At 38.9% G+C, this 17,120-nt stretch overlaps 1 protein-coding gene across 2 annotated transcripts in view; it reads left to right on the plus strand.

Annotated features, from left to right (window-relative positions):
- The window catches only part of LOC148894711 (ephrin type-A receptor 6-like), a 164,456-nt gene that overhangs the window by 115,154 nt on the left and 32,182 nt on the right, over nucleotides 1–17,120 (plus strand). The window lies entirely within an intron of this gene.

The following is a 17,120-nucleotide window of genomic DNA, read 5'->3' on the forward strand; positions in this document are numbered from 1 at the left end:
TTAGATGGCCAAAGATTTTGTGGGCGGTCGAATCTTTTGTGAAATGGTTCAAACTCTTTATTCGCAGAAACACTACAGCATCACAACTGTCTGTCTGCATAATCTTAGAAACTAAACACCAACTAATGATCGAAAAATATGATCAATATTCATTAAATTCATGCTGACATCTATACATCTGGTCACATCAACCTCTAAAAATATTAGAATGACCAAGTATTACGAATTTTAGGTTATTTTCCTCATTTTGGAGGCACTCAGGACCGACTTTGTCACTTAATCAGACATTCCGTCCATAAAATTCGAAATTTTGCGACAATATATTTAGAACTGACTAATTAAAATTATTTTGTAAAGATTTTTTTTTCTTTTTATTGTTCCAGAGTTTAGTTTTAGACTGCTACCCCAGGTGCCGGGCAACCTTGGGGTAGACATACTGTACGCATATTTTATTACAACCCTGTCTTGTCACATTATAAAATGGCACACTTTGAAAAATGTGCTTGACTCTCCCACGGAAACATTGACATATTCATCATGTGTACGCCTGCGTACTTGACAGTATTTTCCGTAAGCCCATGATTGCAGATAGGACTGGCCATCAATCAAACATAAATCACATCACTGTCTCAACATTAATACGTCTCAACACAAAAATAGCTACTGTAATCAAATCCAATAAAATTAAGTGTTTTAAAAAAACTGTGCATCAGATGTTATGAAAAAGGCCCCGATGGCCTCTTCCATCAACAAAACAAATACAAAGTACTAAATGAATGCAGACCATACTAATGAAGCAATACGACAACAACAAGGGAAATCATCACACCTACACAGCTGAATAACTCTGTAACATGTGTAATTACTTGTTAAATATATTCCAGGCCCAAAAACCATAATGGATTGGCATTTTGTAGCTTACAATCACTGTTGGAATACATCCAAACAGCTGTACAATTAAGTTTGATACTCCACAAGAAATGCTAACTTGAGGAAGTTGTTTGTCCTTGAACAACTTAACAGATGTCGGACAAGGACACAGTAAAAAGAACACAATAAGGATTGTGATGAAACACTACGTATGAGGCACAACGTGACACTCAAAGAACCCAATACTGCATTCAGAAATTAGGATTCAATAATGCAAGAGGCATTATGAAAGATATTGGTTCCAGGAGCCGAGCTAATAATCTAATAAACTACTCGGTAAAACATGTCCACGACCTTAGTGACGCTAATGATCCATGAAGTGTTCACAATTTAGGAGCCATAAAAGAAGTGGGCAGGGTGCCAGCATACAAATCCCACAATGCAATGCACTTGAGACTGCTCATGACACAAAGGTGGACATTGGCAAGGTACGTCCGAAACCTTCACATTTGTACAGATGACGGCTGAAGAAACCTTCTCATATATGGTGACATGAAAAACACCGCACAAATATTTCGCCACAAAGAAAAAAAGAAAAATGGATTTTGCCCACATTGTCAATTGTGCATTTTCAGAGTAAGGACAACAAACAAACATTGTTGTACGATTTCAGGTTATGATTGTAAGGCATATAAAATACTTGCGAGAATTGCCACAAAAGAGAGCGTTGATATAACAGCTCTTCATCTTTGCATTTAAATTCTATGAAGCATATCATATTGATCTGTGACTCTGGCCTTTGTACATATACTGAATAAATGATATTGTTAAAGTTATTGCATGAGACAGTGAATTGCTGCCAATGATTAAGTGTACTGGAGGCTCATCTCTTTTAAAGGCACTACGACACATTGTGCGCCAGGCTTTCACATCCGAAATTGTTGATCGCTGACCTCGTAAATGTTGTTTTGTATAAAGAGGCAAAACGTGAGAGATACACTCTGAAATTGTTCCCACGAAACTGGAGGCTATGCTCACGATACAAGGCAAAGATATATTGGCTACATTTTAAGATTTAAAACGATTAACAGACCACCGCATGTGTTGGCAGGGGAAATATATAAAATTGTCATGATCTAATAACGTATGCTAATTTTAATACTAAATAATAAATATAAAATAAAATGATATATTTTATTATTTAGCGTCATACATTATATTTGGCGACATTTGGGGGAGAAACTGTTATGTGAATGCTACGACAATAATATGACTGGACTCCATTCCATGGAGAAGCTGATTGGTGTTGATTAAAGAACAGTGTGTACCACACTCAAGATGTCACAAGCAATTTACATTTATTTACACTGTCTCTCTACATTTTCGGCTTAAAAGATCGGAATATGTAATTTATTTTGTACAGCAAAATATGGCTTGGATGTCATCTTTTCCCTTTTATACAAAATTGTTTCAGTACCCCCAAACACTTGAATGAAGTGCTTCCAGGGAGAAAATGAAAGCTACAGCATGTAATACAGATAAAACAGCAAAAAGGAGAGATGTCTTTGTGCAAGGGGGTGGTAGTGAATGCATCAATATGACTGTTTTCATTGCTGCGCTTCTCAGCCATCTGATTTTCACCCATCTGAGATCCCGAGTAAGGATTATAAAACCAATCAGAGGACAGTGATTGCTGCAGCAGGTCTTTGATTGGATCACAACCCGGGTTCTGCTTATGGCACTGTCAGGAGTGAGAGGAAGAAGGCTGCAGGGAAGAGAAAGAAGCTTGATAACCCTGAAATGCAAAAGTTTAATAGAAGGGAAGACCCTACCCAGACATAAGTGGAGATCAAGAACTCTAATATTTCCCATCAGCCTCAATTTTCAGGCACATGCATAACATTTGATTAGTGTTAGTTTTCGCAGAAGGTCAACTAAAAATAATTCAGTGAGCTATTTTTGGGTATGCTTCGAAACTATCTTCCTATTTCGTGACGTTTAGATGTTTGTGTGGTTGTATTGCCTCTCAGTCTGTTCAATTGCAAAGGTATGTGAAATGTGAAGTTGATTCACCTTGTTTTTTTTTTTTGCCGTACAGCACATAGTGAAATCCTGCAAATAATTTAAATCCCCTTTTTAAATGTATTTGTAAATTCCTATTTAATGCATGTGACATGCCACAGCCCTCCAAATGTGTCACCATGGTGTAGGTTGCGCATTGCCCCTGTTCTGGTGCTTATTGTCTGGCAATAAAGATGATTCTGATTCTGATTCTGATTCTGAAAAACAAATAGGTTTAATGTAAAAAAGAAATAAAAAAAGCAAAATTGTTACATTGATTAAAAAAACACCTGTGATTGAGGACAAGTAACTGAATGAACAAATAAATACACAATTAAGTCATTCACTGCCAGACAATGTGCAAAATAATGTCCACTCCAGTGCCAGGGTGTTTGTCATTTTCACTCAAATTCCAGGAACCACAGAATATTGAGTTTTAAGACTACATAAACATTCAATACAGCGTTAGAAACCTGAGACTCTCTTCTTTCATCAGAAAAAAAGTTAATGTCTACCTTATTTGGTTCTGGAGTAACATGAGGTGCAAGTGGGGGCGGCTGTACAAAAGGCAAATGCTGCCCCCTCGTGGAAGCTAAAAACATTGACAGAGGTCTAACCAGTGCTACATCAGCAGTCCCCCACCCCACGCAAGAAATACCAAAACCCAATCAAATTCGGGAATGGCGCTCCAAGTCATATTTTCAATTCCCAAATAAGTTCATGGATGGCAGTGAAAGAGCTACGTGATAGTGATGACTATTTTAACTCAGGAATACGTCTGTGTAAGCTCTCAGTCGTGCAGGAGTGGTCCATCGATGAAAAGGTTTCTTCAGCCGTCATCTGTACTTCTTTGAAGGTGTCGGACGTTTCGCTTCTTATCCAAGACACTTCGTCAGCGAACTGTAGTTCAAATAAGTACAGATGACGGCTCAAGAAACCTTTTCATTGATATTTTAACTCAGGTTTCAAACTCCAGTCCTCATATCCCCAAATCCCGCATGTTTTGTAAATGTTACCCTCCTCCTTTTTTTTTCTTTTGACTTCAAGACGGCGCTGCCAGAGTGGCTGCCTTTCCAGCAGCTCATGTATTTTGTTCTTCTACTTTTATTCCTTATATCACTTTGCTGCTGTGATTTGCTGCCGTGAAATGTACATTTCTCTACTGCGAGACTAATAAATGCAAATCAAATCCAATCCAATCCAAATCATATTCAACACACCTGATTCAAATGGCCAGCTCGTCAGCAAGCACTGTGGGAGCCTTATGATGATCCTGAAGGCTGATGAATCCTTGAAGTCTACTCGCCCAAAATATGTTTTAGCCGTTACCCTCCCCCAACACTCCTAAATCAAATGATCAGGATTATTAACTGTCTCCCAGAGAGCTTGCCAAAACACCTACTCATTTGACTCAGATATGTGAGAGGAGTGAATCAACTAAATCATGCACAAACGGTAGCCCTCGGAGACCAATATTTGACACCTGTGCTCGATACAATTCATCCATCTATTTTCAAGTGGAGCAGCCCACTGTGAAACATACCAAATATGCATTTATGACCACTACCCAGGAACCAATTGAGTGAAGGAGGTCAAGTTGAGGAGGCATCACTTAATGATGGAGTTTCTATTTCACAACCCTCATCTGTCAGTGCTGCCCTTACACATCATCTCTCAGGAATGGGGCAGCACGTGTGATCGCCACCATCCTTAAAGGACAACCGAAACCATTTTTTGTTTTCTAATTGATATCAGAAAAACGTTTTATAGCATCTAAAATGCCCAAAACACGCAGACTGATATTTTTCGTAAAATGCTAAACACCAATGAAAATGACTTAAAGTATCCCAAAACTGCCACAAATGAGCTCGAAACTGGAGAGTTTCAGAAAGTCCCGCCCTCTTGTTCGTGATGCCATGCCAGGATACAAACTGCCTTGCTCCAGAATCAAAACAATGGCTTCAGAGAGTTCAGATTCTGAAAAGATGCTTTCTTGTTACTCATCCAGTGATGAATATGATTCAATAGTTCTGAAGAGGAAAGCATAAATGTTTGCAAACGATTAAAGAAGTCCTTCCATATCAATTCGAGCCATCTGCCAGCGATAAAACCGGTAAAGATCTGGACTCCGATGTAGTGCTCAGAAAATGCACAAGGTGGCGCACGAGCTCCGTTGGAAATCGGCTGATTTGTCCGCTGGGAATATGTGTAAATTTACACCTTTATGCGAGTTAATCACGATTCACCATCGCATTATTTATGTAGTTGTTCCTTCTAATTTCGCAATCAACACTGTTTTCAGGTGAAAAATGTACCCAAAATGCATTGTGTGTCTCTTTCTCAGTCAGGGGTGTTCCGAATGTGACGTCACTTCGGGCATCGTCATCTACTCGAAAACAAGACTTCATGAATATTTAGTGCATATCTTAAAACGTAAAATATAGCTATCTGCGGTGGGATCTTTGTAAAATGCGCTCAGTAGAAGTCATTTGAAGTGATTTTACAAATTATGGACGCCATTTATCCGGAAGTGTCGGTTGTCCTTTAAGGTATAGTTTATGATATAAGATTCCCAGATGAACACAGATGAACGTTCTTAAGAATCTAAAATAGATGTGCAACTAACTTGAATCAAGCTGCTGTTATATGTAAGCATAAGCTCTGCGGAATTGTTACGCTCATAGCGCAGTTGCCTAAGATGTAGTTGATTGTTATCAGGGGGCCAAAATAAAGTCATTTTCTGTAAACACAATGAAGAATTGGATTGGATTGGTTTGGATTGGATTAGCCTTTATTAGACTCGCAGTGGAGAAATGTACATATCACAACACCAAAAAAGTTGTCACCAAAGTTTTGTCACCAAAGTTTTGAAAGGAATTGAAGGGAAGAAGTAGAAAAAACGAAATACAGAGCTGCTGTAAAGGCAGCCACTCACCCGGCACCATCTTGAAGTAAAAAAAAAACTACTACAAATAATGCGACACAACACTTGTACAGTTCTTTTTTTTTTGCATGCAACTATTTCATGTTTTTTTTTTCACTTTCTTCCCTCCAAATGTTGCTGTTGTAGATTGCAAATGTCTCAGTTATGATACAAATAAAGGTTTTCTGCTATTATCTTTGAAATATAGATAATGTATTGTGATAGAGTGTTTATGCACATTAGTAAACATGTTACGTTATTTCATGTTTAGATTAGTAAACATATGTTTTTTCATGTTTAGCTTAGTATACATTATGATTAGTGCACGTTTAATTTCAGTCTAATTTAGTTAAATAAAATTATCAGTCTTATTAGTTCAATAGTCGTTGCAAAGAAGCAACAGCTCCAACGACAATCTAAGACCCTCCCAACACTGAGTTGTTCGTAACCGATTGGACGGGAAGATCGACTTGTCCGCAACTGATTGGACAACAGATCGCCACTGTGTATGTTTAAAAACTTGTCAGAGCGGGAGCTCGCTCTTTTCGTTCTCCTATCTTTGTCCGTGTGCTCATGTCTTCGTCCCACCGAGACTAGAAGTGCTTTTTCTGTCTCATTAGAATAAAGTAGTTTTTTGTTCACCATCTATCGTCGTTGCTGATATTTTTATCAAGTGAACTTCTGACAATACCGAACCAGGAAAGACGAACAAGAATTTAAACCGAACATAATGATCTGTGGTTTTGTTGTTTCATTCATATTTACTGGTAATTTAGTTTAATGTCATGTTTTGTTTTCTTGTGTTCCATGTTCAAGTCAGGTCTTGCTGGTTAGATTTTTTTTTTCCTTCTGATCTTGTCAGCACTGTTGGTTGTGTCTGGGCAATCCACCTCCTCAACCGCCCATGTTTTGGATAGATGTATTTTCCTGTATTTAGTTTCTCTCTTTTAGTATGTGTCAGTTCGTTGCTTCTGTTGCTGTCACACATCTTCTTAGCCGTTTTAGCGTCTCTCTTGTTTGAATTGTGATGTCCTATTGTTCAATTAATATTGTGATTCTTCCTAGTATTTTGTTTATCTACTTCCCGGTATTACTTTCCTTGCACTTGGGTCTTTTTTGCCACAATCTCAACAAAAAAGTCACAAATGTGAAAAAAAAAATACAAAAAGGGTTATCTGCTTTTCTCAGCGGTAGCTCATGCTCCTAGGCATGAAGGTTTTTGCGTGCGTGCATGGTTGTGCAAACGTCGTCAATTTATGCAACTGGTATGTTAGCAGGTGTTGGATCGCTGTACATGTTGGCAGGTCCGTTTAGGGATCCCATGGGAACACATTTGACCTGGGGCATCTGTTGCCCCCCTGCCGAGTTCCTGCCCTTCATCACCTTTTTTTCCTGTGTTAACGACCTGTTGATAGCACACCCTTATGCACACACATGAACCCACACATATTTTATGTTTATGTCACAAAAATAAACAAAGCGATGGAGCAAGTGATGTGAATTGTAATGCTTTTTAAAATTGTGTGTAAGATATGGTCGAGCAATATTTTAATAACTTGTGAAGCTAGAAGGGACAAATAAAGTAAAGTGAAGTCAGAAGGGACAAATGAGCACAGATGTGCCCAGGAGGAATGCCTTTATCTATGTTGATCTTCTTACAGTTTATTAAAATTCAGGTTGCAGCACACAAATACGCAACTGATTATCATCCCATCAGATTAGGTGAGCAAAGTCAAACAGTTGCAACAAACTAGGGAGAAAACTTTAGGGAGAAAAAAAGGGTTATCTGACGATCAACAGTGGAAAACCTATTACAATGCATTTATTACAAGACAAAGGACAGTTAGCACTCACCTCTTTTCTGAAATGTTTTCATTCCGCCTGTATTAAACAACGTTTGGAACAGTGGACTTCCCACAAGTTGTAGCCTGTTTGGTCTTATATATCTTGAGTTCAGTCCTCTAAGCTCTTTGCACATTCGCTGTTTCTGCCATCAGCAAAAAGAGTACCTGCTCCTGCAGGATTGCTATTCTGCAGTGTTCAGAACAGGTTTATGATTTATGCCTAGACTTTTATCAGTAGGCTTCCCCCTGCAAAGATAATTTTCCTTGACTTCACCTCACAGCAGGAACGATTTTAAGAATTGGCTCATTAATACAGAATGATTAGATTCATTGTTCTGCACACCTGACGGATGTTCTCTGAAGTGTCACTGTCTCAACCCCTTCCTCAATCTTTTGGTTGAATTTCCTCACAAGAATGCAAGCCATTGTCCCGTGAAAGTTAGATAAATCAACTGCAGCAGGGCTTTTGTGGCCTTTCATTGACACTGTATTAGCCGCACTTTATCAAAGCTTTGATAAAGGCTGTCACTCAACTCTAAATACGCTTCTCATAGCTTGCATTTCAGAAGCCTTTGAAGACAGTTGCATATCCTGGAGACTCGCATTTCAAAAATTAATGAATTATATTCCGCCTTCTTTAGAAAAAAAGTCATACTTACCTGTTTTGTTCAGGACTGTGCCTGTTTTGTTCAGAACTTGTCAGACTACAGCCACTTCGTTTTACGGGGCCAAGATACATGTCTGACAGAGTGCAATGACAATGATGGGGAATACAGTGACAGAATGCTCAATAGGAAGCATTATAGAACACCATATACACTTTTTTTTCTGGGCACTCATTAGGTTTCTCCAATTCCAGTAAACCAATCAATGGATGTAATGTGCTTTTTTTGGTCTGTGCTTTATGGCAGGGGACTTCAGAAGCCCTCTTATCCAGCCTGTTTTAGATATGACCATCCTTCAACACACTTGATTCAAATGATGAGGATTGTTATGAAGCTTTCTGCTAAGCGTGCTGATGCACCGATCATTTGACTGAGCTGTCTTGCAAATGGGACACATAAAGCAGGCAGGAGAGCAGCCCTCAAGGAAAAGGTGGTGGACATGCCCAACTTTGGACATTTATAAAAGTGTTCTAATGATTTACTTCTGAATCTGTGAAGACTTTTTTCTGTTTGGCAAAAAGCAAACCTGTGATTTTTTTTTCAGAAAATACTGTACTTGAATCCATGATATTATACTACATCTATGGTAACAGGAGGTACTAGTTCAACCAGGATAAGGGGTCTATGACGGCAGGGCTGTGTGTTGATTGCCCTGTTGGAAATAAGCTCCACAGGAATGCATTGCCTGTCTTTCTGCTGTGTGTTCAGCTGCAGCAATTCTGCAATGGCTTCTATAGGAGGCTGCTCTTATTATAGAAGAGGTAATCTTTACCACACCGGCTCTGATTTTTTTTAATGAGGATGGTACTTTGATGCTTTATTCCTGGAATACTTCAGTCTGTCTGTAGCTATTTAAATCACCTCAGCGTAAAAACCCAACGTCATAAAGAAATCTTAAACATGTCCAGTTGATATACAGTTGAGGGATTTGTAAAATATAGCTTTCCACAGTCCCCTTTAACTCATTCATTGCTATTCACAAATTTATTCGGGAATTGAAAATATGGTGCAGTGTGCCATTCCCTAATTAGTTCGGGTTTTATTTTTTTCTTGCTTGGGTGCCGATAAAGTGCTGGTCAGACTTCTGGCAATGTTTTCCCTTCTATAAGGGGGCAGCATTTCCCTTTTTTTCCAGCACTTTGTTCCAGCTTCAGCTGCTGTTAAAGCGCTATATAAACCAATATGTATGTATTGCAGGGGTGTCAAACTCATTTTTTGCCACGGGCCACATTGTAGTTATGGTTTCCTCTCGAGGGCCGTTATGAATTTGGGGAACCCATTAGAATGTTTAAATCCCTTCAAATATTACATATAGAGCACACAGCAAATTAATGAATAACTCGTTTTCAAATCTGAAGTCAAGAATAATGACTTTTATTGTGGTTGACATCCAAAAATATGAAATATGAATTTAACAATTTGATTTGCTTTCCTGGGCCGGATTTGGCCCGCGGGCCTTGACATTGACACCGGTGATGTATTGCATTGTATTTTAGACAGCCTCCCTCATTTCAAGGTCATATAACTCCAGACCCATATAATTTAGGAAATGTTTTTTTTTTCTGATGAAAGAAGAGAGTCTAAGGTTTCTTACGTTTCATTTAATGTTTATGTAGTCCTAAAACTCAATATTATACGGGTCCTGGAATTTCAGTGACAAAGACAAAAACCCTGCCACAGAAGTGCACGTTTGTGGCAGGATGAAGTCTTTGCCATGATGCGAGGGATGGTCAGAGTAAAACACGTTTTCTTTGGATTCTAAAACGCACAGTATGTTAGGTCCGATCACAAGCACGGTGTCCAAACAATTTATGTCCAAACACTGTTTTTCTTTCACCTCTGAAAACTCCGTGGATTGATGATTCAAATTTAACTTAGCACTTAACTCACAGGCGTGCACTCTATTTTACCCAAAACGGATATTCCTTGACATTTAACCAATGTTTTTGTTAGACAGTCACTGTTGTTTTTTAAGAGATTTAATTTAGGAGAGCAAGAAGAACACAACAGTGCAAAAAAGTAGTGGCATGGCATTGTGAACGTGTTGTGGGCAACCAGGAGATAGGCAACTGTCAGTAACAAAACACTTATTTTCATTAATTACCTTTTGGGGAAAGCAAGGTGGAGGACAAATGACTATCGATCATTGCAGGCTAGCATTGGCCCGCTTAACTGGCCTTTCCCATGTGTCATTTCTTCTCCACATCCCCATTAAGTGGAAACAAGAGAGATCAGCGGTGAACTGGGACTTTATTAAAGGCATGGGGAACCCTTGGATGTGAGGCTGGCGAGCAGACTTTCTCTGAAAAGAGTGTTACATTTAAATCAAAAGCCTTTCAAAGTAAAAGTTGCCTTTCTTCTTATGTTATTTGTCACACCTTGCTGTGGAGGTCATAATACACATTTTTACTCAAAGTCAAAAATGCTATTTCTCAGTTGGAAATACCCGTATTTTTTTCCACACCACCTTTCCTTATTTGGTAATTGTGTAATTTGATTTTAATTACCTGTAAACGTCATGTAAGCTGTATGTACATTCTGTATAATCAAATGTTTAAATGACTGTTGTTGTGACCATCTGCTAGGTCAAAGTAAAATAAGGAGCTTCCCTTCACGGTCATACTTGAGACAGGCACCGCAGCAGGAGGCGACTGCAGGTGTGCAAGAACCTGTCCCAGTTTCAATCCACTTGACAGCTCACTAGCGTCACTGGGGTCACAGCGAATTATTCTCTTGTGAAATCAACAGCAGACGTATTTGGTAGAAATATTGTTGTAAATAATGTTGGTGTTGTTTTCTCGATCAAGTGTATTTTTGGAACATTCATGTCAGTATCATTGATCAAATGTTACATTATTGTTCCGGTCCGGAACAGGAACACATCCCACAAACACAGGCAAGGATAAGATTGAGTACAAAAATGTTTGTGTGTTTTCACAAGGTCACTCGTCCGCTACAAACAAAAAGATCTTACAAAAGGCAAGAGAAATAAATCACCAAAATCACAAAACAAGGAAAAGACAATCAGTGAATAAAACAAAATTATACCGAGAGTAAGACTACCAAAACAAAGAAAGAATATGGAGAAAACAAGTCAGAGTAGAAACTGGACTAGGAACAAGATTAAAAAATACCAACGTCTAGAAAAATCAGCACTGGAACGTGAGATATGAGTAAAGCAAATTATATAATAATACCTGACCACTGATAATGCCTTGACAGTCGATTTATAACATCTGACCCAAAAAATTACAAAGAACATATATGGTAAGGGTGGAAGGGCCTTCCACTGTCACATGATGAAAACAAAAGACAACCATGACAGTGAAGATACAGTACATGTATAATTCAATAAATCAACTGTTACTATCCTGAATCTGAACATTGGGGGAATTTAGAAATATATTTTGTAAAATTGTTGCTGTTGCTGTCATTCGCTGCAATTCCCGAGTGTGACATGGAGCGCTATTCCCGAATTTGTTTGGGTTTTGGTTTTTCTTGAATGGGGTGCCGATAAAGCGCTGGTCATACCTCTGGCAATGTTTTTCCCTTCCACGAGAGGGCAGCATCTGCCTTTTGTCCATGTTAGCGCATTGTTACAGCTTCAGCTGATTTTAAAGCGCTATATAAATCAATATGTATTGTATTGTATTTTGTACAGTGGCCCCCATTTCAAGCTCAGATAACTCCAGAACCATATAATTTAGAATTAAGGTTTCTTACGCTGAATTGAATGTTTATGTAGTCCTAAAACTCAACATCCTGTGGGTCCTGCAATTTGAGTGAAAATGACAAAAACACTGGCACAGGAGTGGACACATTTTTGCACATCGTCTGGCAGTAAATTAGTTAATTCTTCCATTCTCTAACCTGCTTATACTCGGGTGGGTCTCGGGCATGATGTTGATTATCCCATCTGTTATTGGACATCAAATTATATGAATGAAATAATTTAAAATGGTCAATAAATAGGTCTTATAATATGTAATAACAATACGTTATGGTGCCTGCCCATGACAACTAAGTATTGTAGCTTTTATTGTTTGTTTTTATTATTATTATTTGTTTATTTGTTTTCTTACAAGGTCAAATGTATATTAAGACCAGTCAAGTGTTTCCCGTAGGAAAACATGGATGATGGTTTTTTCTGGAGCTTTATAAATTCTCTTCAGATATTCTGCTGCCACAGAGCAATTGAGCAACACTTTGAAAATGAAAGTTATAGTTGCGGAGAATGCAGGAAACATACATGAGAAAAGTTTTTAGCTTGTAATGTTCAGACTGTGAAATGCAGTGACAATCTGACCGTTCTTAGAGAGGTTTGGCATTTATGATGAGAGCTAAAGTGGACATTTTTTTTTTTTTTTGGTGAGGGTTGGGCGGGACTGCTTACCGACCGTCAACAGAAATGCTTGCACAAGCCCAACCTTCATGGGTGAATCAAGGGAAAGGAAAACCTTGTTTGACTTGTGAGAATGTTGTTATTCACCAAATAAAATAATTTAGGTATGCCATACTCTCTGATTTACCTTTCGTGATATTCATTAACTCAATCCCATCAGAACCAAGTTGCACAGGTCATCTTTCAGTAATCTGAACAAAACCTCTTCACTTGTGCCTTGTGATTTTTCTTATCCGACATGACCATTTGGAATGTGGTTGTAACTGTCCTAGAGAGAAACATGAGCTTTTGATATTGATAAGCAAATTATTCATGTCCTGCATTCAAACTTTCTTGCACTCAAAGGCTCATTTGATCAAGTGCTTATGAAGCAGCGCCAGTATGGTGGAAAATATAATAACTATGTTTAATAACTAAGTTGCATGTAATAAAATAGAGGTGCCATGAATGTAAGTAAAGTCTCGTTATATCGATATTCAAGGGAGTCCGAAAAAATATCGATATAACCGGGACTATCGATATATCCGACCCTGTTTGCATGTAATTTTCTCCGTGCGTGCATAGAAATAGTATCGATATAACCGGGACTATCGATATATCCGATATCGATATAACGAGACTTTACTGTAATAATACTGGACCAAAGCCATCCCTGTTCAAGCATCCACGCGCACACCGAAACACACAAACACACGCGCACACACACACACACACGCACACACACACACATACATACATTTTCACGCATGAAAAGTCACGATGAAGGTGTGGCTTGGGACAGACTTAAGATAGAACAGCCATAAACAGACATCAATGTGATTGTTGTAAACAGAAATGCCTATATTGTAATGGACTGATTTCTGCTCACTTGTTCTTTCTATCAGCAATGAATTCTTGAAGTGTTCGGACATTGTTTAAACTCTTGCTGCATCAACAGCAGTTCAATTGATTTTTTTAATGGAAGCCTTTGGGGCAGGAAAGCTAATTAAAATCATATGCAGGTTAAGCTCATTTGAAGACTCCCCATTAGTTTATGTTGAGCTTAACCACGCCTGACTGCAAAATCTATCCAATGGGCATTGTAATTGACTAGTATTTCTAATGGTTTTCCGATGCTACTGCCTCCCGTAGAGGGAGTGATGTCCTCTGGCAGGTTTCATGCAGCACCTGTAGTAATACACAATCATTAGACACAGCTGCCTTGTGTCCCGTTTCCCCAAAAGTGAAACGTTCACATGTCTGCATTAGCCAATAAACATGTTACAGTAATTTTATTGTAATTTAATTTGTTTGGCGAGGTCAATGTGGTGTTCCCTTGGCTCGACTGGCACTGACCAACCAGCATACAGTGGGACCTTGGCTTACGCACTTAATTGGTTCCCAGAGTGTGTAAGGCGAAAAGTGTGTATCCCAAAAATAAATTTCCCATAGGAAACCATTAAAATGAGAATAATCAGTTCCCAGGTCTCCATAAAATATAAATTTCAACTAAATAAGCCTTAAAACTACAAACAATATAACTTATTCAATGTACAATAAATGTGTTATTGTATTGCAATGAAAGAAATACACTGCACAGTATAATAAAGTCATTTTATTTACCTTTGTGGTGGTCGTTGATGGCTTGATGAAATGGGGTTCAGACCTCTCTTCCTGTGTTATAAAAGTCCGGTGAGTCATCTTTTTCCAAAAAAGACCGGTCTCATCTGCATTAAATACTTGCTGAGGAACGTATCCTTCTTCTTTCACCATTTCGAGGAATGACCCCTTGTATCAATAAACGGTAAACTTCCAGGTTGCCACATGACGAGATCAGAGTGAATTAGCCGTGCTTTCTCGAATATAATTGCTTTATTCACGCTGTCACCGGCTAGCTGCTTTTCGTTAATCCAAATTAACTGACGTTTTTCATCCTCTTCTATTGTCCCAGACCGTTGCTTTGACAGCACGGAAACACCTTTAACAACACACACAACCTAGCATATTGGTACTGGGATGCTAAATCAGACAAACGCACACCTCATTCGTGTTTCTCAATGATCTCCTTCTCCTCAACTGTAATTTTGTTTTGTGTGTTCTTCGGCTGAACACGAGCCTGTGGTGGGGTCTTTTTCGGTCCAATTCCAGCAAAAGTATCTGTTAAAAAATCAGTGAAGAAGATCGACATGTGCACTCAGTGAAAGGGGGTGTGGAAAGGTAGGCCGGCTGTGGCGCTGTTCGGTCATGTGCTTTGGTGTTCTTCCGCCAAAGATTACTTCGCCAGCCATCCCGAAAAGTAGTGCGTATTCCAAGGTTTAATTTTCATAAATTTAACGTTCCTAAACCGAAAAATTCATAAGGCAAGGTGTTTGTAAATCAAGGCCCCACTGTATTTTTCCAAATAAATTAATGTTGAAAAACCTCATTAGAGACCGCGGGTAACTTTGACGTGGTTTGTCAAGAAATCCAAATGAAGAATACATGCCTACATCAAGTTCAGTGGCCATGTTGTTGACACCAATTAAGAGAGCTTGGTCACAGATGGAGGGCATTTAGTGACATCTAAACAATTAATGAGGACTTAGTTCTGTAAGAATTGAATTGCCTGCGAAGCATGTCTGAATCAAAATGTGCAATTCGCACTTGCGAGCTAATTGGAATCTCTGAGTCAGGAGGAATATTGCATTTAGTGTGTTTATTGCTTTCTGTCAGGCCCAATATAACAGCCTGAGATGCCAAACATCTTGTCCGCCGCCTTCAACCCTGTTATTCACCACTCACATTCAGAACAGATTTAATGCATTTTATCTTGTCACTGAGCAGTAAATTCAATATGAGGGAGGTTCCATGAAGTGATAACATAGAGAAAGATGTAAATGTATCAAGATCCTCTATCATTTCTTATTCTCACACCTGGTACTCTTTGTGTTGTGCTGGTGGGAATGTTATTGACCATAAAATAGCTACACCCATAAATCTGATGTTGGTTATCGGTGTCCGAGTACTCTCTGGGCTTTTCTGATGTCTTTCTGTTAGATTTTTCCCCTTTTTTATATATAAATCTAGATTCAAGGACTGTCTAGCAACACTTGTGAATTGGATTTTTCTCCTTTTTTTCTTTAATCTAGTGGTGGACTTGCCTGATTTGTTAGCACGCGGCGTGGGATACTTTCCCACTTGGTCACGATGTGAATGTCGGTGTGTTTTGTTGTTTGTCTCAATATGTGTTCTGTGACTAGTGCCGACCAGCGCAGGAATCATTCCGCCTTTTGCCCGAAGCCATCCCCGTGACCCTTTTTAGGATAAATGCTGTTGAAAATGCATGGATGGATGGATGGATGGATGGATGGATGGATGGATGGATGGATGGATGGATGGATGGATGGATGGATGGATGGATGGATGGATGGGTGGATGGATGGATGCATGGATGGATGGATGGATGGATGGATGGATGGATGGATGGATGGATGGATGGACTTAACATTATGTGTACTCCTTATTTGCAGCATGAATTTAAATTGTTGAAAAATGTAATTTGGGTTTATTTCAATTATTGATACGTCAGGGCCACTCCTTTGTTCAGCAGTGAATGTCGATGTCATGAAATAACTTAAGGTGTGGAGAATCCAAATAGGGGTCCTTGAGGGAGATAAAGACTGATGAATGAAAGAATCTAAGGTGGTCGCTTTGAGCTCAGAGCACCAACAGTGAGTCTCTGTGCACCTTTTTAACAAGCTGAAAATCATGCATTTCTCATCTGGTCTTAACCTGTTCCAAAGCCCCGAGTCTCAAGCACGTGATCAAACCCTCAAACATTCAGCAACCAATCATCATTTTCCTCTTGAACTCTGAGCTTCCTTGGCACTATAATCAGCGCTGCTATAGAATGGAGAAACTCTGTTCACCAAAAAGAAGAGAATACACAATTTCCCCATGTAGCATGTCATCTTTCCTCGGATTCCCCTTGAGAAAACTAGGCCCACCTTTTATACCCGCATAATGAGTCGGCTCTGTAACACCATGTGTAATATATAATGACTCTCAGGACAGCTACATCTGTTGACCTCTCCTGGGAACCGAGTACAATTATTTATTACCCAGCTAAATAAATAAATAAAACTAAAAAAATCATTGAACAAAGCAAATGCAATTTAGTACAGGAAAATAAGATGCAGCTTCCTCTACTTGTTGTCAATTAGAACTAAATGATCTAACAGGAGTCTAAAGGATTGTTGCGTATGTGCTTTTCCCAGTAGATTTGAAGGACTCGAGCTTATTATGATGTACTCTCATTGAGAGTGTGCTTGGATTTGTGACACTGATTGGACAGGTGTTACTTAATCAAGCTTTTGTGATTCATCTCTCTGCACCTA

The sequence above is a fragment of the Hippocampus bargibanti genome, linkage group LG08 (genome assembly GCF_051943395.1).
Source record: "Hippocampus bargibanti isolate YZ-2025 linkage group LG08, ASM5194339v1, whole genome shotgun sequence".
NCBI lineage: Eukaryota > Metazoa > Chordata > Actinopteri > Syngnathiformes > Syngnathidae > Hippocampus > Hippocampus bargibanti.